Here is a 19,729-nt window from a genome sequence, read left to right on the forward strand (position 1 = left end):
CAGAGTGCTGTGTGCATTGTGTGCGACGGGCTGTTCTCTGTGCTGTGACTGGTTCGCTGCAGTTCTCGGTGATAGCTCAGGACCTAAAATTGGAAACGACAGAGATTCATCCAGGGGCAGTTCACTTATTAATTTCAATTCCTTCTGATTCAGAGCCTCGGAAATTAAAATGCTCCTCTGAAGTACTCTTCTGGTTATGGATATTGAATTTGCGGTGCTCTGAAATTACTATTGGGTTTGATAGGAATTCATAAGGTGTGCATGTGTGGAGTAGTGTCTCTATGCTTACCCTGCAGTAAGAGTAAGCGCTCATGTTCTGTCACCACAGGTTAACTATTTTAAGAACGGCTGTTGTCAGCATGTAGCACACAGACCATGCACTGTCCCAGGGGAAGAAGGGGTGAAAATAACAACAAAAAGAATCCACCCAGAAACGGATAAGGGATGCAGAAGTGGCAGCCTCATGCGTTCTGAAACCTGTCTGCAGTCAAGCGGCTGCATGAGAGGCGACCTAAGCTAGGCTACATCTCTGGGCCGCTCCAAGGTGTAGTCAAGGTGACCTGAATGCCGCAAAGACGGAGCTCCCGCGCACGCCGTTTCGAGGCCGGCCATCAGTCAAAAGAATGACGTGGGTGACACGCGCTCAGACGGAGTTCGGGCTGCTTTAGCCGAGTTCTCACACGCTAGCGTCGGCACAGGTACGAGCCCCCTGTGGGAACAATGGAACACGATAGGGAGGTGTGGACCGTGGAGGCAGTCTGTGGGACAGGAAGCTGTGTCAGGGACATCTCTGGTGTCAGCCCCGGGGGTCACATTCCTCCCGTGGCCGGGGAGGGGGGGGTGGTTTGGGTGCGGGGTGTGGATTCCGGAGCAGCTGGTGGAGGGAAGGGGGGGGGGGGGGGGGCCGCGGCACCACCTGGCAGGCGGGGGGCGCCGTGTGACGTCGCTCTCCGGGACTCTTTAAATGGAAGTGTCGGTCTGCCGCCCCAGCTCTGGTTTGGACAGTCGAAGCAGCGAAGCCCCCTTCTGCACGGTTCGTCTGAGGTTCCAGAAAAAGACTCCAGCGCCCAGCACCCCGCGGCGGTGTTCCCCCGCGCCGTACCGCACCGTACCCGCGCAGCCTGCCCGCCCCCCACCCCGGCTCCGGCTGCCTCTCCCGGGACATGAACCACTAGCCCGCGCTGGCGATGCTGCGGCATTGCCCCATCCCCGGCTTTGCCACGGCCAGCCCCCGGAGGAAGATGCCCAAGGCCCCCGCGGAGAAGGAGAAGGCCCCCGCGGGCCGGGGCCGGGGCCAGGGCCCGGAACCCGAGCCCGAGCCGGCCCGCGCCGCCGAGGCGGGCAAGGAGGCCCCGCCCCTGCCCCCGCAGAAAGTGCTCCGAATCTTCAGCATCAACATCATCGCCCAGGGGCTGCCCTTCTGCCGCCGCAGGGTGAGTGAGCAGGCCCCGGCGGCGAGGGGACACTTACCGCCCGCCTCAAATGCCAGAGGTCGTCCCCGCGCCCAGCCCGCCCCGCCGCTCCTCCCGAACCCCTCTCTGTCGGCCAATCGAGCGTTCTGCGCCCGCGGTCACTTTAATCGCTTGTCGTCGTCGTTTTTACTTTGCTGTACGGACAGTATAATGTAAGATGTTGTAACGTGCAGTATGATGTTGTAGCTTGTTGTCATGCCTCCTAGTTTGACATAACATTACTCTCTGATCTAGCCTATTCTTGGCTGTGAGTAACTGCTACATAATGAGTATTATGCGTTATCGGACCTGCGTTTCGTAGTTGTTCCAATGACCTTCGGTTTGCGCTTATTGTACGTCGCTTTGGATAAAAGCGTCTGCCAAATAAATGTAATGTCTGAGGCCGGTCTTATGTTTTAAGGGTTTTGGGGGTTTGTTCGCTTCCTGTAAAGCAAGTAGAAAAGAGTCCTATGGTGGATTCCTTTGTTTCTCCTGCTGATTTTCCTGCTGGGTTGAAATGGGAAAAGGTTTTACGGACGTGTTTTTGTTGAAAGTAAACTGACGCAGAGGGTGGTAACTAAAATAGCGCTGACCTCTATGACGTGAATGCCCGTTTTGAAGATGATCGCAAACGCTCGCCCCTCCGATATCTCCCCGCTGTTGTCCACTTGCTTTCATAGCTTGCTGCATGTGACCTGTTCTGATTGGTCCTAACTTTGGTTTCATTGTGTATACAGATAAGGTCAAGAGACTGTATCTTTCTGAGAGGCCTTTTGTCTCTGAAATAAAGAGTTTTCTTTCTATCTGGAAGGTTTAATTATATATCTTAGCAACAAGGCCATTTCCTGTTGCAACTACTCATTTTTTTCAAGGGCAGTGCATTTTGACTTTAATTCCTTTTTATAAAAGGTACTTTTAAGCGCAATGTTTTGCTTTGGCTAAATATACCTGTGGAGCATAGAACCGGCTATCTACAGTAGTTTGTTCATAACATTCTTCTTTTTATGAGGTTGATTACTGCTTCTTAACCGTTTGGTATTTATCCATTTAATGTGTACTTGACTGTGCCACGCATGTTTTAACGTCTTATTTATGCTCCATAACAATTTCCCAAATGGCTATTCTATAAATGGGTCACAGTAATTAAGGTCCCAACAGTAATCTCTTTAAAGTGAGCGTTCATCACGTGAAATGGCTTTGGAATCATCGGCAGATCAGTGGAATGGAGTGAAATAAAACTGCAGTTCGGTTAAGAGGTTGGAACAGCTTGAAGTTATTCGGGGGAAACGTTCAGAAGAAGCTCCGTAGACTTGCGCTCGATTAGGGGCACCCACACGCTTTAGTCCACTCTCTAGTGTTCGGAATTGCGCTGTTTCTTCCCATTTGGTAAAAACTTTGCTGTGTGATCTGTAATGCGTTCTTTGGCGGTGCCAGTGGCGGTGATATCGTGCTGCCAGCGCTGGTTAATATCGGCCTATGCCTAAAGACCCGGGCTCCGTCTCGCCCTCGCCGATGGCCGCGACGCGTGTCCGGAGCGTCCGCGGTCGCGTTCCGCCGGACGACGCGCGCCCGGCGCCTCCCCGCCGACCGTCGCCGCATCGCAGCTGACCTTAAAAAGACTGGCAGCGACACGCCTATTTATAGCAGGCACGGAGTATCGATTCGAATGAAAGCCAGCTGTTGCCCACTTAGATGGTACCCTACAGAGCTTATCTGTATTTAACCAGTCTGGGGCCTCTTTGCATCGAGCTTCGCATAGGAGGGCAATGCAATATTACACCTCGACAACTGCCCCGCATGGCTTATTTGTACCCGGACCTAAATTAAGCCATTTAATAGGGTAGGCGAAGGGGTGGAGGAGAATAAGAGAGTTTTGCTGTGTTGCAGAGATGCGTAAGGGGAAACCCCAGAGTACCGTTCCTTTTTTTAAAAAGCAAAACGCAGCCACCGCTCGTGCTGCAGTAATTGAGGCCTTATTTAGTGCTGCAGTGCACCATAGCAGAAGAGGGAAAAAATTGCACACTTATGGAAGCCCATCAGGGGGTTCCCCGGTTTCCACTTCTCGTTGAGCTTCTGCCAGGTGTAATTGGAGCTCCTCTTCCTGTCCTCTCAATCAGATGGTCCTCTTCTGTCGTTACACAGTCACTTTTATCGGTGAAATCACTTCACCGTGTAGGCCTGAGCGTGGTGAGATGCCAGTAGGGTACGTAGGGTAGAGTCCCTGCCCACCAATGTGTGTTATGTCATAAGTGAGACAGTTAATTGCATTCCCATCATTTTACATGAATTTATGGATTGGGACTTCCATGGGTTTTTAAAATTTATTTTCAAAAAGACATCATTCAGAAAAGTGCCTGCCTAGCCGAAACAGGTAATTGTTATAAATTCCGGCTAACGGCATTTGCTAGCCGTTTTGGCAGGGGTTCACAGAAAGACCTTTACCCGTGAAGTGGAATTTTGAATTGTTCTCCCTTTGTGAGTGATTATGACTGTAGGCTTGCTCTGAATGGCTTCATTACCAAATGGCTTATATCGAAGGGCCATTCCATTGATGGAAGCCTATCGATCTGATGGGTTTTCCAGACCATTAGTGATGTAATCCACGCCAGAGGCATACTTTCCCAAATTATGCTTGCGTGTACATTTTCCCCTTCTTTTTTATTTGGCCGTAGGTCTGCACTGTCGGGGCCGAAGCGATTTTTTGGATTTACGCTTGTGCCTGTGCGGAATTGCCTCCTGTCAGTTCTACCCATAGACCGTATAACGGTTCTACCAGTCAGGCGAGCTTGACACGTCTAGCTAAAGCCAGCCTCTAAATACAGAAACACAGCGGTGCTACATGCCTACGCAGGTGGGCCTATGTTTTGGTACATGAGAGAGAAATGCAGGGAGGCCGGAAAGCAAAGAAGGCTTTATTTGCAAGCTGCGTTTCGAGAGATGCTCACACACGTGCTCTAACACCGGGTTAGACTGGGGCGGGGCCTGGAACCTTGACTCCCGCAAAGGTCACCCGTGACAATTCATTTTACAGCACAGTGTAGCCTCTATTCTCCCATTTTCTTTAGGTACCCAGATTCATGTTGCAGCGGGCCGGACAATGGGTCGGTCTGTGCGGCTGCCAACGCCAGTAGGGCATAACTCACTAAGAAATGCCACAGCAATCACCCTGCCTGATCGCACAGAAAGGAAAACTTTCAATCGACGGCGGCGGAGGCGGCGCGGAGAATAATGGAGTGGGAAATAAATGGGGGGGAAAGCTAGCAAATCCTGGTTCTCATCTCGCAGGGTGTCAGGACCGAGCGAGAGAGCGCCCGTCCTCCGATCAAACTCCGTCCAAAATAACCTTGGTTCAGTGCCCTGTGCGAAGATGGGGTACGCAAGTCTCTGACCCTGGCTGAAGTGACACTGTGATTTAGGGGGCGGTGCCGGGCAGCGGGCCAACTACCACAAAACGTTCTGATAATATTGCTGCAATGTTATAACATCAGAGAAGGCCTTGGCCTTTGGTCAATTTGCAGGATCCTGCCAGTCACGGGTAGTCCTTTCCCAGAGTCTCGATTGGCGTTTCGAATGCCAGCTGTTTCCCCGCTTTTCTCGAGAATGCAGATTTGTTGGCGGCGGGGCGTTGAAATGCATTGTGGGTGTTTATTCCTGCGACAGTTGTAAGATTGCCTGGTTTCAACGAAAGCCGCAGGGCTGTTAATGGAGTGCAAACGGTCATGTCCCTGGGGTGTTCTGCGCTGTGGCTGGGGGTATTTAGGGGTATGGCCTTTTAAGCTAAGGTGAAATCTACAAACGCCTCTCAAAGGGCCTTGTGTGTGAGGAAGCTTGACCCTTCTGCACGATCCTGTAGTTGAGTGTAGCGCGTCTGATGCGGTATGATCCCTTTTATGGTGGTGTGCACCTTGCTGCAGAGAAGCGGCCTTGCGAACATCAGTGTGTTGTTGGGGTCTGGTTGAATCTAGTGCGGCAGGGGCAGTAGGGCCTTGTAAACGTCAGCGTGCGAGCCGTTGCTCCAGAGCAGGGGAGTCTGGGAGTCGGGGCTGTGAGTGACAGCAGGCCTGCTTTGCCCCGCCCTCTCTGATCTCTGCAGTGATTCCGGTGCGTGATGAAGTGTTCTTCGTGAAACTCTTCCAGTGGTCACGCCAGCCCATGGAATGCTGTGTCTTTGGCACGCAGGGCTTTGCAGAATCTGCGTGTTACACTAATTCCCTTGCAGTGTGATAATGATGACTATTTTTGCCATAAATATGCCAACTTGCCATAATTGCACAAAAAAAATGTATGTCGTTCATAATTTTATTATGACACTTCCAACAAAAGCGGGGTGAAGTAAGCTAATATTTTGGCATTCTGATCAAAATGAATTTTTGCCACGCAGGATAATAAAAAACCCTAGGAGTGATTTATGTTTCATTTACTCATGTTGCACGAGCTACAGTGGCGTAGGCAGAAATAAAACAATTGGCTCAATGAAAGAGGAGTAATCGTCTTGCTGTGGTTCAAGTCTGGGTCTCCGTTTGTTGTTTAAAAAAAAGACCTTGGAACGTCTGCGTTTATAGAATGCAGTTTTTTTCTGCATTTTGGCTGTCTCTGCGGAAAAAAATGTGGAATCCTGCTTTTACGTGACCTCTGCCTTCTCTGTACAACCTAATTTTACTCTAGGTCTCAGGATACAGTTGTAACATGGTCATTTCGTAGGTGAGGTGCCATTGTTGTGCCACTAAGCAAGCTGTGTAACCTTATTGCTTTTCTCCGTACCCACCTGTGTAAATAGGTATGTGTAATATGAGAGCTGTGTAAGTCACTGTTTGTGATATAAAACCAATAATGCAATGTAATCTGTTAATTTGCCATTTCTCTGGTGTAGTCCTCTTTGACTGTGTGCCTGTTGTGTGTGCCTGAGCTCATTTTACATTCTGCCTCCAGATGCCTGATCCAGGATCAGTTTGATTAGTGTTAATCTTCATTCCAAGAATGGGGGGGTAACTATAAATAATGGGGCTGAAATTGATCCAGAGTCAGTCCCTGAGGTTGGAAGGTATTCATCCATCATTTAATCCCTTGAATGCCTGGGCTCCCTGAGGCTTAGACAGATGGAGAGCTAATGGCGGCCTGTCCTGTGACCTGCTTATTCACCTGCGCCCTTTGACCCAAAGCGTAGGTACCTGCTGGCTTTACATGCTCCAGGCTGCCAATCTGCAGTGTGTGTGCGTGTGTGTGCTTGTGTGTGTGCGTGTATGTGTGTGGGAGGGGTGTTTGTGCGTGTGGATGTCTGGTATTGAGTGCGGTATTGGTGTTGTACTGTGTGCTAGTGTATTTGTATAAGTATGTGGTTGTGGTTTTGCGTGTGGGTGGTGTGTGTGTGTGTTGCTGGAGCAGAGACTCTAAAGCATACATTCACAAGGAGACGCTGGATTAGCCCTTGCTGTAGCATGCTCTGAGATGTAATTTGTCTGACTTTGCCCAAAAATTGCCTTTAGGATTACATTTGGGTGGTCGGTTCAGCATCGCAATGCCCGACTAGCTCCCTTCTCAAGCTCATGTTTAATTCCCCTACATCGGGGACCTCGCCTTCGCTTTTCCTTGAAAAAAATGGATAAATAAAGCTCTTATGTCATCGCTTGCCAAAATACCCAGCATCCCCCGGGCAGGATTAATATTTAAGAATACAACCATGTTTCTTTGTTCTTATTCATTTGTGCCTTTGGAACAAGGCTCTTTGTGGGTTGCCCAAATTTGTGCCGCTGCCCTACAGCATGGGGCCTTGGCCTACAACATGGAGCCTTGGCCCTACAGCATGGAGCCCTGGCCTTCAACATGGAGGTCTGGCCTTCAACATGGAGCTGTTGCCCTACAGCATGGAGCCCTGGCCTTCAACATGGAGGCCTGGCCCGCTCTGTGTGAGTGCTGGAGCCACACAAGGGCTTGGCAGCAGCAGGTGGCCTCAGTGAGTGGAATAGATGGAATTTCTCCCCGTCTCGGTGGAACAATTGCCGTCGCGTTATTGGAGCTTTCATTGGCTGCGTTCAGTTCAGAGTCCAGAATGCTTAACAGCACATTTTGTTTTTTGCTATATCCTTTTGCCAAATGGCATTTTAAATGAGTACTGTTGGCTAATTACTTTTTTGTTGTTCTTGTTGAAACATTCAGGTGAAAGCACTGACTGCATTTTTCTAAATGAGAAAAGTGTTCGTCTTACAAATATTGTACTTAGAATATGTGTATATATACATAAAATTGTACATATTTTACGGCAGAAGGATTATGCTTTTTTTCTTTTTATTCACGGAAAGATTCCACTGCTGCCATTAAAATCCCTCAGATCCGCAGAAAACATGCGGCTTCTGCCGGCTCGCTGGGAGCCTGGCTTTATAAATAGCCCTGGACTTGTATTGAATTTCCGGCGAAAACGTGCCAAAGAGAAGCCGTCTCCGTTCCCATGGTCGGAGCGGGGGATCCAGCTGTTGTGGGAGACGGTTATCTGCAGGGACTGTCTTCACCCTGCGCCTGAGACGTCCTCCAGGTTTGGGTCCGTGCCGGGGCCATACGGTTTGGTAACGCGATCCGGCCCAGCCCCTCTCAGCAATGTCCTCCGCATTCAGAAAAGCACCATTTGTCGCCGGGAAGATTAATCGCTCGATGAGCCTTCTCGCGAAGCCGAGTGTGCGGAACACGGATGCCGGAGATGACTTTTCCCTCGCAGAAACTTCAGTTTCTTCCAAAAGGGTGTGTTGGCTCCTGCAGCTGGCTAATCCTGCAAGCCGGTCTGTGCTCCTGGACTGCAAAGCGCTGACTCACTCTCGCGCTTCGTGTCTTTAGCTTGTAGCCCGCCAGATCTGGGAAGAGAAAACGTAGGGGCTATCGAGCTCAGCAGTCTGACTCTTGGGTGTTTTTTTTAAACATCTGATGAAGAGTACCTCCTGCTGTTTGTAGAGAGCAGTAGCAGAGATCTAAGAATATTGAGCTCTCCGTAGGGGACTTGGGCAGGACGATACCAATCTGGGGCCTTTCGGATGGGGCGACGTGGCCGCTCGACGGGTTTGGAAAGTGCTGTGGCACGGTGATTTGACACTGGGACCTGGGGCATTCTGCAGGGCCTTAGTCCTGGCCCAGTGCAGGGCTGGAACAGGGGCAAATTGCAGGGAGTCGGCATGTGTCCCCTTCGCTCGTATGTCACAAACAAGCTTCTCGGCTTACACTTCAAGCCCATTTCCAGGAGGTTTGGATAAAAGTGAATGCACTATTTTTACTGTGAAATACTCCCTTTCGCCTGGCTATCAAGTGTGTGGGGATTCAGCCTTGTGCTATTTAAGTAGGCTTCTGTATTTTGTTTATTAATCCACCAATGTACAATATTTAACCTTGATCTTTGTGTTCACTTTGAGTCTTGGACCTGTAGTGCGTGCGTTCACACAATAGTTTGTGCCTCTCCTCTCCCATGTCTGTCTCAGGCTATTCCTTTAGGCTGTCCCAGGTATACTTTTGGACCCCTTCTGCCAAGCCCACTTCTAGACTCCTGGTGGTCTGCCTCCTGCCCAGTTCTGGACCTTTCTTATAGTCTGCTTTCTTTAGTCCTGTTCTGTACCCTTTCTGTATTGCCCTACACTGCTTCTGGACCCCTTCTGGCTTGACTTCAGCCATATTTTACAGTTTTTAGAGAATTTCTAAAACCAGTCTTGTAAAAGACTCCTATTGTCTGTGACTACAGTGCAGATAAGCTGCTTATTTCAATTTGATAACATAGCCTCACCTGTGGGTTTTGTATTCTGTGGATAACCAATCAAGATGTGCCATGCATTTGGTGCATTATGCGCCTTGTTTTGTGGGTGTGGCTATCCATAGATTCACTCAGGAGCAGCCCTGGCACCTTGTTTTCTGGGTGTATGTAAACAACGGCGCTTCTCTACGGAGAAAACAGTAAAGCAAAGCTATTTCTCTCAGAATCAGAAATCTCCAAAAAGCATAATTCTGTTGAGTGTCTCAGTGATCCATTAGCCACAGAACTGTAGGTCAGTAATTCTCAGTAATTGTAGCTCATCACTACTGTATGACGCACTCAAGAGCATCAGTGTAGTGACAGTAATGTGTAATGTACTGTAATGTAAAGGTTACTGTCTTCAGAGTTACTGTCATCTTGTGGTATGTTCACTTCCTTCTGGATCTGAACAGGTTCTCCTATTGCACATGTACCTGAGAGCTGATGTAACTCCAACCATATTCTGTTCTGATGGTATACTGGGTAGATTAGGATATTTTGGTCTTTTTGTTTTTGTTTGTTTTGCTGTTCTCCAGGTTTCCCTGGTGGTATTATTAGCCTAGCTAGTTAAGCAGCCTGCATTGCCTGTGGGGCAGTGCCAGTCTGGCATCACAAATGCCAAGGGCTGCATCTACACGCCCACGCCCAGCGGACTGGCACTGTGAAGGAGGTCTGAGAGGTCTCGTCTCAAACCGCCCGGTGGCATTCGAGCCCCAGCGGTCGCGTGGTCGAGAATGCGCCACGTGCGTATACTTAGGCTTACCTGATTGTGCCCCGGGGAAAGATTAAGCTTTAGTTCCAGCTGAAACATGAAGACGCGCTTCGTCAGCGGACTGTCCCATTCTATTTATCCAACTGTGAGTCATGTCCTTGACGGGGCCAGGCTGCAGTCCCAGCAGCCGGACAATTGTGTTTACACCCTGTGCCCTCTCCCACAGAGCAGTAATCTGGTCACCGGGCACACACCAAGCACCGTCTGAGTCATCACGGCGGCCTCCGGCGTACCTCGAATATGTCGCAAACAAGGTTCGTCCTCGATGAAACGAGTAGCAGCTTTGAGGGTTGTGGCCTTGGTATAGCACCTTCTTCTACACTTTACGTGAAGTATATCCTCACATATTGTGAACCTGTGACGCATGCACACTGCTTTCATTGACTATGTCACTGTGTTAGTCATTGCGTGGCAACTAGGCTATTTATGTATCACACCTTGGGGTGCTACATACTCTCTTGTCGAAATTTAGATGGGTTAATGGCCTTTTCTTGTTATCAAGCATGTTCTCATGTCACTGTGCTTTATAAAACAGTAATGTGCTTACGTTAGAGTTCTGAATTATGGAGGTTGTCCGAATGTACGCCCTGCCAGCTGCGCTGTGTCCTTTTAAAGAAAGCCCAGGGTGGGCCACGATGAGCCCTGGCTGTTGTTCGGATGGGCGACAGTTTAGCTCCCCCATAGCCTCTATTAATATCTTCAGTCAGGAAACTGCTCTCCTCAACTGTACAACCCAGTGGCCAGGAGGCGCCCTCGCTACATGTAGCTCGATTGCTGCCCACTGTAAAGAGCCCATAAAGGGAGGGATGCTTCAGGTCCGAGCCTCCATCCCTTCCCCTTCCCCTCGTCTTTCTCACGGAGGGGAGCGGCGCTGTTGTCCGTCGGCGTGCCCCGCCCGCGTCTCGTCTCCGCCCCGCTCCGCCCAGCTCCTGGGAGAGGTGGGATTCCTGTTCCCTCCCTCGGCTCCAAATAACCCAGGGAAGGCATTCGCCCGGAGTTATTCTGAGCTTGTTCCATTCCCCAGCAGAGAGACTGGCTGGCCGGCCAGACAGCCAGCCGCTCAAGAGCCCAGCCAGGCCGCCTCTCTGAAATGAGGCGGGCGAGTGGGACGGATACTTTAAGCTTCTTCAGCTTGGTTTGGAGCCATTCGTTCAGTTCAATTTTTACATTTGGCAGAAAAAAAAAACGTTTTTGTAAAAGCTTGGATAAAAAAAGGGTGCCTTCATGGCCCAATCAGACATAATCAGCCAGTTGTTTTTGCTTTGCTTTTGAAAGCAAACGACTGCTGCCCCTCAGCTGAACCCTAGTCCTTGCTTGTTATAAACATGTGAAACGTAAACACGCATGTTCTTGCTGGGGACCTTCTCAGTTTCAAATGTTACACTGGTGGTTATTGAGCCTGATTCTGCACATGTGAAAAATGCCAACCTCAAGCGCCTTGAGTGCGTGCGTGTGGCGCGATCTGAGCATGCTCAGCCTTGTGGGCTTTGGGGAGGGGCGACGAGGGGAGGGCCTGCAGTGACTCCCACCTGCTGGGAGGCCGCGCGGAGGTGCTGACATTTTCCGCGCTGTTGACAGGCCTCGTAAAGGGCCCTCGCTTTTCCGCGGAATGCGTCTCGGGCTTCGCCACGTGGCACCTCGGGTTCTCCCGTCCGCCCGTGAACGCGCTCGCTCGTTACCTCACCTTCGACTTTGCCGTCACGGTCCCTGTCGTGGTTTGGTGCTGGAACAGTTTGGCTGCCGTTTTGTCGTTGTGTGGCTCGGTCAAAGCAAAAATGGCAAATCGAGGAAAGGGATAGGTTTTTTAAAACTGGGAGCTATGGCGTTTATTCCATAGCTCCTGCTCTAAACCAAGCGCCGTGAACCTCATTAGCATTTGTTTCATAGTTCAGTGAGGTTCTCCCAGCAGCCAACACTGTAAACTAGGCTGTCAATCTGCCCACTGGTTCATTACCACTGAAAAACACTCTTTGCCTGCTGGAGTTTCTTAGTAACAATTTGCTTCCTATCAGTTAGTGTTCAAAGTACTGTATTTGAAGTGTGAAAATTATCAATGCTGCTTATGGGTCTTTGCATGCAGTTGTGTTACTCTCTTTTTTTGAATAGTTGATTTTTTTAAAATTATTTATGTAAGCCCCCCCCCCCCCCCCCTTATGTTCTGGGCATGGGTCCAGGCCTGAAATACAAGCTGTTAAGTTATCTGGTTTCCACACCTCCCCACACCCCTACCTCCGACTCCCTTCCCAAATATCAGGTACTCACTCCCCCCACCCAATGACTAACCCTGTCCCACGGACGTGTGTAATTGGGCCATCAGCGCAGGAGACAGCCAGAGAACAGATAGCTGTAATTGATGCGGCTGTCTGCACGGTTTGCTTAATCTGCGCATAAAACCCGAAGCCTCTCCGTGTGTGGTCCCGCCGGCTCCGCCGGAACGCGCCGGGCATTTCTGGGGCAGGCGTTTCACATGCAGGGCATGTCAGCGGCCATGAGATCCAGAGAGCTGGAAGGACAGGTCCTGCACTCTACCCATCAGAACTGCTCAGCTCATAGACAGAGAGAGAGAGAGAGAGGCACTCCGCTTTGAATAATTTAGAAAATTGAGTGATTATGTTAATTGCGAACTCGAACCTTGAGCCAGTGATCCAGTCTGAGGAGGGTGGGCTGGCCTGTTGTGTCCCGTTTCTCCCAGGCTTTTTTATCTATTGCTCTACCTAGGGAGGTTTTCCTTGGCACCGTCTCCCCCAGTCTGCCTTTTGTGTGGGTATTTTAGGCTGGGGTCTGCTGTAAAGGATTTTTTGCCAAATGTGATGTATAAATAAATGCGATTTACACTCCTGGCCGCTCGGTTCAAATGGCTCTGTCTGAAACTCACTTCCACCTCTTTGTTTCTGGAGCATATAGTTTGATATGCGGCCTTGCTCTTTGCTCGAAAGGCTGATTTTTCCGCCCTGGCCTTTTTTTCATGGCGAGAATTGGGTGACATTTTAATGTGTGGCAATCCATTATAGCTCCCTGGTGGGGAGATACGCTTAAGCTGCACCTTCAGCACCGAGTGTCAGCCTGGGGTTGCACCCTATAAAAAGACGCTGGATATGGAGAGGTATCTCTCGCCTGTCTCACCCGGCTCCGCCCCCTGGTAGGGCTGCCCCACCTTCTCGTAATAAGGTCCGCCACGTCTCGCCCCAGCAGCTCTGTGGGCTCTTATTTATTGCTCTGTGGCACCCTTTAGATGGTGGTTTCCTTCACTCGCCTGCAGATTTGAGCGGCTTCCCCAATGTTGGCCGCAGTACCCTGCTCTCACCACTAGATGGTGGAAAGGCGCTTATAGGGCGACCCGTTGAAATGCCTGCTCATGCTCTTGTTTTCGTGTTTCAGTTATGGGAAGGAATCCCAGCTCTGCTGGCTGGTCAGCCTGCTTGAGATTGCGAAGGGAGGTCACACGGGTGTGTGTCGTCTCATCTTGCATGTGGACAGGCAGAGAGAGAGTGTGTTTAGCGTGTCTGTGCTTGACTGTTGAAGTGTCTTTCCTAGCAGGTAAGGCTGCTCGACTCTAAGCAAGGGACTACGCTTAGAGTAACTTCACTGTGGCTCAGCCGTATTGATCTGGGCCTGCAGCCACTCGAACAAGAGGGCCTATTCGATGAAGGCAGGCGTTAGCATTAGCACTAGCTCGCACTGAAATGAAGTGTGGTACAGCATGCTAATGCATCCCACTCGCACCGTGGCCCTCAGCAGAGGGGCAGTGTCCAGACAGGAGCAGAAGCAAGTCTGACGCAGGTGAGCACTTGTTTGTGTTGCTTGCGAGCATTTTGGATCGAGCCCCAGAACTGCCGGGAACCCGACCCGGTCCTGCGCCCGCGGACCGATTTTGGGAGAGTCATGCGGACGATGGAACGCGTTCCCCCTCGCCGCCCCGCGTCAGTGCCACGCCTATTTATAACCCGACCGGGGCCCCGCGCTCACGTACGCCTCTTCTCCCCCTCGCACTCCTCCGCGAGGGAGGAAGAGCAGCCTCGTCAAGGCTAACGGTGTCGCCGTCGCCTCACGGATCAGACGATTACCCACGGCCTCCCCCCGCCCCTCAGTACCCACCCGCCGCACCGTGCCGCGGTACGCTCCTCGCACCCGAGCTCCTCTCCGATCCCTACCCTCCCTGCTACTCCCTCCGTGTGATTAATTATACATCGCGGAGTCTTGCGAGAGAACGGCACATTTTTTTTATGTGAAGGCGCTGGTGGGCCGCAGCCTGGTGACTCAGCAGGCTATTAATAGCCTTTCTGTCCGTCCTTCAGCCCGTGGGCCGCGTGCTCTCCGGGCCCCTCCCGCCCACCTCCATCCTCCACCCAATCAAATTGAGCCGAACTCATCCCAGTTCACAGATAGCTGCTCGCTTGCTGTCAACGTAATTATTTCCTGTGCCAGGATTGGTTCACAGGGCTGTCGCTCTCGTGTGACTAGGCTGAGAGGCGACCGTCTATATTGGTAGTAGCAGGTTTACTCCTTTTTTCGGCAGACTGGTTTTTCTGGATGTGTCTCTCGCCTCTGTTTCGGGAGCTCCTTTCCCCCTCCCCCTCTCGTTAGAGGTCAGCCCAATTGGGCCGGTGATTAGACGCCCTGTCTCAGAGCAGATTAATGAGGAGGAAGCCGGGTTCTCGAGCATCCCGTGCATGTCATGCCTAACACGAGCTCCGTGACCTCAGAGTGAAAACAAACTCCTGCTTAATTTGCTTCAGCTGTGTCCCCTCTTCCTGTCCGCTTGTTCAAACATCGCCTAGCGAGCGTTAAACCTGATAACTGCTCACGTAAACCATCGGCACACTTTGTGCCTTCAGTGTGACTGATTATCAAAAGACTGTTGTTTTTGCATGATGAGCCTTAGCCCACAAAAGTTCAGCACTGTTGCATATTTCCCAGTATGCTTAGGTGCATCTGAAAGGTTTATCTCAACACTTAGGAATGCTAATGGTCCAGCTGTGTGTCAGGTGTAGGGGAACGGCAGTGGCTGTGTGGAGAATCAGACTGTACTGACTGTGATCAGCCTGTTCTGATTGTAAAGATGATCAGTGCTTCATCAATGTGTGATTAACTGCATTTCAGACTGACCAAAGTTTCTGTCTGTATGGTGCTGACTACTGTGAGATGGATCAGCATCTGTCTGTGGTGTGACTGGCTATTACTGCCTTTCCATTGGATTTACTCACCTGCCCTGGCATTGTGATTGACCACAACCTCAGTGGGGCAGCGATTTAAGGGTTACTGCCTAAGTTTTTATGCTTCCCCCCCCCCCCTTTTCCCTCCCAATTTGGATTAGGCTGTAATATTTGTCATTGGCGATATTTGCTGTGTCCTCTGCTGTGAATTTCTCTGACGCATGTGATGTCAGGCACTGCTTCTCATCGCACACAAGTCTACAAGCTGGACCTGCGCAGACGGGAGTCGGTCAGCTGCAAGCGCAGATCGTGGCCACCTGATTGATCAGTCAAAACAATGTCTTTTGGCCATTTTGGGGTTTAGAGGGCACTACCTCAGACACGCCTGGTATCAGAGGGAACACAGCCGACTTGCGTGGACCTTTTTTTGGGAAAAGCGGATCGGTGCGGGTTGATCCGGTTCCTGTGAAAATGCCCCTGAGTGCAGGAGACCCATTTAACCAAATTAAATCTGATTGCTTCTGCCCCCAACAGTAATTCTTAATTAAAGCTTCAAAGAGTTTTAATTGTGGAAATGGATTGGATTTCTCCCGCCGGCCCTTGCTGACGGGATGGCGGAGCCGGGCACGCGAAGTCCACCCGCGGGTCCGCGGACGGAAACGGCGCGCCGGACCACAGGAACCCCACGCTGGGACGTGCGTTTCCCACGTCAGACCTCTCTCTCTCTCTCTCTCTCTCTCTCTCTCCGTCAGCGCCCTGCTCCGCATGAGAGTTGAATGTGTTCCAAAGTAAACCTCCGCTTTGCTCGTTGACCTCGGTGAATACAGTCAGATCTTTGTTCCCTCCAGCCCATTGACGCTGGAAGTTTGGCGTCACACTGTACAGACACTGGTTCCAGAAGAAGAAAGGAGTGCCATTGCTTTATCGACAGGGAATGAATCCCCTGGAGATATTTTAATTTAAAAGAGAAGCCTGAACTCTTCTGACCAATGATCGGCGAGATGTCCTTATGGGGCATCACACTATAATAATATACCGTATTATACATATGATAATCAGGCTGTTTTAGTCACTTGATAACAGTATCAAATCCTGCACTGAATGGCTTCAGGTCATAGCTGGCCCTCAGTGTAATTACTGTGTAATTACGCACTTCCTCCATTTGCCGTCTGGAAGAGATAAACAGCCAAAGCTCCTGAGGCCCGTCCGGTTCCGGCTGGGTGTTTAAATAAACAAGGAGGAACGAGAAGAGGAAGCCTTGTTCCGACAGGTCTGACAGCTGACTGAAAGCAGTCCCTCTCTCAAACGCGAGTGACCTTCCGCGTGGCGCAAGCGACCCGCGCGATACGCGCAGCCGAACACGGGGTCGTCCCGCGCGCCCATTCCCTCAGTTCCCAGGTCTCGGACCGAGGTTCGAGCGGATTCCCCCTCCAGCTTAATTACCCGTGGAGCCATGCCTGGGACCGTGGCCGGATAATTACAGGAAGTGTCTGTGTCCCCCCCCCCCCCCCCCCCGCCCCCCGAGGAACATCAATCCACTGCCGCCGTCTCCGTCTTTACGAGAAGCGATCTCCGCCCCCGTCCCTCGGCGCCACGCGTTGACTAATGCGCGATCGGCGTCTGAGCGTTCTAACGCAGCGTTCAGTAGCGCGCTGATGGAAACGAGCACCCGGCAGTTCGCCTTCTGCACACGGCGCGCGTGCGCTCGCGTACGTGTTGGGTGGCGTGTTTGGCAGCGAGCGTCCACGTGGGTAGTGTGACGCGCGCTTCACTGCACACGCGTGTTTATTCGCGGGTGCTGATTAGCGCCGAGTGAATTAGTGTTCAGGTGTGCACGCGAGTGAGCGCGTGTTTCTGTTGGTCTGTAGTCGCGGATCGAGCGTGTGCGTCATCGCGCGAATTGCGTTCTCACGCGTGACGCACAGGCGCCACACGCTTCTGAAAGCGCACGCTCTTGACTACCTGGTCACCAGCAGAGTTGAATGGAAACTTTGAAGAACGAACGCTCCATTTCTCCGCTGATTGATCAGTCGGACCCATTAGCCGCCAGTGTGCGAGTGCGATTTCTTTGAACCTAGTGGGGACGTTCGAGCATTTTGCTTGCCTCTGGGTGTGCTGTCTTTGTCTGGGATGCCCCTTACAGTGCGTGTGCGCGTGACAGAGGGAAAGGGAGAGTGTGTGTGTGTGTGTCTGTGTGTTAATCTTGGGGTTTGAGATGGTGAGAGAGAGAGAGATTGTGTGTGTGCGTGTGTGCTTGTGTGTGTGTGTGACTATTAATCTGTGAGTGTGAGACAGTGAGAGAGAGAGAGAGAGTGAAAGTGTGTGAGTGTGTGTGTTAATCTGGGTGTGTGTGAGAGTGTGACAATGCCTGCGTGCCTGTGTGAGTGAATGAGAGAGAGCGAGTGTGTGCGTCTGAGGGAGAGATGGACTGACTGCTCATACTCGTACTATAACAACACCCCCCCCCCACACCCCGCCCCTGTCCGTGTGCGGTTCCGCCCCCTCCCAGCCGCTACGGAAGTCCACCCCGCCACGCAACGCTCCCTCCGCCGGTGGAAAAAATGAAAGGAAATGAAAGAATAGCATTATTAATGAGTTGTTTTGAAGGCAACCTTTTAGCGGGTAATAAAGCACAGAAATGAATGTATGGGAGATGAAAGGAGGGACTAATGAAAAAATGGGCCCCCATTAAGCTCGCCACAACAGCCCTGTGTCCACAGAACAGAGTCATCAGCATAAATAAGCCCTTGTGATTTGTATCAGAGATGACTAGCCGTGCCAGAACCAGAGGCGGAGTCGGGAGGGGGGACTGGTTACTGTCCCGGAGCCTAATGTGACAGCGTTGCGGTGGACACTTCGCGCCCACGCCACGGCCCAGAGGTGAATTATGGGAGCTCGTGGACTGGCATAGGGGGGTCGGGGGGTGGGGGGGGGGGGCGGGGGTGGGGGGGGGATTAAGTGCCCAGAGCACCGATGCCGAGCCAGGCGGAAACTATCCTCGTGCCATCGTCTGGCGCCTTTCCTTGCGATTGCCCCGCCCCTCCGTAGCCCGAAGCCGTGTTTACTCCTCGTGCTGAGAGCCGAGCCTTCCGCCTTTCCTCTGACGGACGGGCGAGCCGTCGGCATGGCAACAGAGCTATGCGCGCCGCTCTCGAGCCGGGTCCTCTCCGCTCCCAGAGTTAGTCTTCCCGCTCTCCGCTCTGAGCAGTAAAAGGCGGGTGGGCGTGTCTTACATCACACCGGCACACACACATTTTCGCTCAAACACCGAACAATCTGCTTCTGTCTGAGATTTTAACATCTGTGTCTGTGTTTCAGACATGGAGAATCTGAGCACTACTGATGCTGAGGGTTCTCTGAGCTACAATCAGCCGTCTTTCGTTGTCTCGATCGACCCAATCAAATGGTTGCGCTTTGTGCAGCAGAACTTGATGATTGGTTCTAATCCGCAAGTGAGAACATGTTGTTCTACCCTTTTTTTGGTTTCAGAAAACCTCACTGCTGCACTAGTGTTTAGTTTCTCCCAATCTAAAATGCACGCATAGATTTTGGGTGTCCTCTTCATAAGATGGGAGTTTTGAGCCTCCTTCATGACACGCCCGTTGTCAGATGCTTCGGTTGGCCGTACGTCACGTGACACGCGGTTTTGAAACCGCCCCGCTCCGTTTCTCCCCCTAGTTCTCACGCGCATTCCACCGCGGCGACCCCCCCCCCCGAAAATCGGATTTATCGCCTGAGAAATGTTATCTGGCATTCCTCCCAATGAGAAGCGGGGCATGATAAAAACGGCTAAATTGCTACTTAGGAGCAGCATTTGAAGGGCGGGGAGTCGACGCGGCCGGGCTGGGCCTCGTCGAGAGGGGGAGAGATTACTGTAATCTTCACTCCCCAGTCTCGTAACTCCAGGCGTGCCTGATGAGGAGGTAGGCGCACTCAGGTCCTGGTTCCTTTCATCCTCGACGTCTTGCATCGGGAGATTAATTTCTTCCGACCCTCTTGCCAACTCCGTGCCGTCGCTTGGCGCAGCGGGAGATCGACGGTGGTGACCGTAATCGTGTGAGACCGTGCAGCGACAAGGGCCCGTGTGCGTAGAGCGTCTCTTAACGTTCATCTTGGGTCAGGCATCCAATAATCCATCGCCTAACCTCATCCGTTACAGTCCGAAAGGCAAAACTTGTCCTCGATCAGCACTCCTGCTCACAACTTATGAATTTGGGTCCCGGCCTGGTTGTGATGCAGCTGGTTTTCTAAGTGCTGCGTTCACAAGCACGTGTTCTGAAAGGAATGTTCCAGATAAGCTCTTGTCTTCGGAATAGCTGAACGTTCCCTGTTTAATAGCGGACTCTCAGAGGCAGGAGGAGCCGAGCCTAATCTCCAGGTGTCAACTACCGCGCGGATGAAATACCGGCCCAGCACAGCTCTCAGTTCATCGGCCAGGCATCAGTCAAACAACGTGGTTTCGGCTCCCCGTCCAGAACGGCCGAGCAAGAGCCCGAGAGAGACTCGCGTCGCTCACGAGACAATATGGCCACGCCCATTTCTTCAATGCCTCAGTCACCATGCCGATATTGACGTGCTTTTATTTGCCGCTGCT

The 19,729-nt window shown here is 51.6% G+C and overlaps 1 protein-coding gene across 1 annotated transcript in view; it reads left to right on the top strand.

Moving 5' to 3' along the window:
- LOC118227557 (F-box/WD repeat-containing protein 7-like) overlaps window positions 1-19,729 on the top strand; it is a 94,374-nt gene that overhangs the window by 15,477 nt on the left and 59,168 nt on the right. The window lies entirely within an intron of this gene.

The sequence above is a fragment of the Anguilla anguilla genome, chromosome 5 (assembly GCF_013347855.1).
Source record: "Anguilla anguilla isolate fAngAng1 chromosome 5, fAngAng1.pri, whole genome shotgun sequence".
Taxonomy (NCBI): domain Eukaryota; kingdom Metazoa; phylum Chordata; class Actinopteri; order Anguilliformes; family Anguillidae; genus Anguilla; species Anguilla anguilla.